The sequence below is a fragment of the Glycine soja genome, chromosome 11 (assembly GCF_004193775.1).
Source record: "Glycine soja cultivar W05 chromosome 11, ASM419377v2, whole genome shotgun sequence".
Taxonomy (NCBI): domain Eukaryota; kingdom Viridiplantae; phylum Streptophyta; class Magnoliopsida; order Fabales; family Fabaceae; genus Glycine; species Glycine soja.
This window is the reverse complement of record NC_041012.1, coordinates 23,846,866-23,848,398: the sequence shown is the minus strand read 5'-3', so window position 1 is coordinate 23,848,398 and position 1,533 is coordinate 23,846,866. Positions and strand designations below refer to the sequence as shown.

Below are 1,533 nucleotides of genomic sequence, written 5' to 3'. Positions count from 1 at the left end.
GCTCTATTTTTTTTTGGAACCTTTTACCTTCTAATTTAATTTAAAAATTTATTTTTTATTTATTCACTACTAGAATTTATAAATTTAATATCGTAAAGTTAACATCAATTTTTTCTAAAAAAATAAATATTAACACCAGCACAGTGATATTTTTATAAATAAATTGAATTAATTAACCTCGGTTTTGTCATTTAAATCAAACGGTAGTATTTGGTCAGTCATATTAGTATGTATCTAGTCAGAAAAATTAATATGTAATAATTAATACATTTAAGGATTCCAAATATGGTCAAAGGCCTTATTTATATCTCATAAAGACACCATTATACAATGAATTGAAGCATATAAATGAATATGTTTTGCTGATTATAAAAAAAGAATCCAAGCAACAACATCTCATAAAAAGTTAGAGATGGCTTCTTCAAGTTTTTTATGTCTGTGTTTGATGTTTGCTTTTGTTGTGGCTTGCTTTGCTCGTGGCATTCCCACAGGTACATGTGCATTACCTATTTTTGTCCTCTTGAGATTGTATCATGTTTCTCTCTCTCTAGGAATATATTATATTTGCCTTTAGAATTCTCAAGAATTTCTAATTCTCCTTACCATATATTTATATACATGTAAATAGACCAACCACCCGTGCTCTACGGAGACACACACAAGAATCCATCTACTTCAAACATTGAGCATCATCAATGGTCGGGAGACAAAGTTACACACCCAATTTCAACCCATGTCAAGTTCTCAAGTTTCACAGGTACTTGGTGGTGCTGTTTTAATTCCTTTATTAAACTGTTTCTTTTATGAATTTTAATGTAAGGGGACAATATTTTTTCTCCTTAATTTATTTTATTAAACCTAACTTTTTTTATAAAATCGATTTAATTTCATTAAGAAATAAGTAGATTGTATTTTAATTATTTTACAGAATGCATGAACCACATGATTCATTCTTTGATGCTCTATATATATAAATTTTGTAACTAAATCAAAATTAAATTCTTAAATTTTCTCATCATTAATATAAAATATTTACATTTATGATTCTTATTTAAATTAGTTTACTTAAACTTGGTTGATTTGGTTATGTGAAAAAGTATCCTTTATAATGTAATTTAAATATTATTACAGAGAATTCAGAAAGGATACTGACAGAGGTAGATTATGACGGTCCACATACACACCCAAATCCACCTCCTCATGCTCAAAAGTTTCGATTGTAAACATTGTCTTCTCAATGACAAAAAATAAATAAAGTTATTATGTCACAATTTTAATTTTTCTTATCTTAATGTGCCAAAATATTTCGCATCTTTATGACCTTTTTTAATTAAATAAAATTTCTTACAATTTAATGATTAATAAAATTATTTGTATATGTACAAAAAATAATATGGGCTATAACTAAACGATTATGGCATTCATCTAATCTTGTTCCATTTACATGTTACTTTAGAAAAAATGAAAAATGGTTCGTTCGATGAAATTTAATATAGAAATGAAACCTACACTAAATTTGTTCATTTTTTTATG

At 26.3% G+C, this 1,533-nt stretch overlaps 1 long non-coding RNA gene across 1 annotated transcript; it reads left to right on the top strand.

The window, feature by feature from the left end:
* Positions 1-327: 327 nt before the first annotated feature.
* Positions 328-1,286, top strand: LOC114373497. Its single transcript, XR_003658408.1, has 3 exons — positions 328-491; positions 629-757; positions 1,132-1,286. It is a non-coding gene; the product is annotated as an uncharacterized LOC114373497 (long non-coding RNA).
* Positions 1,287-1,533: the final 247 nt, after the last annotated feature.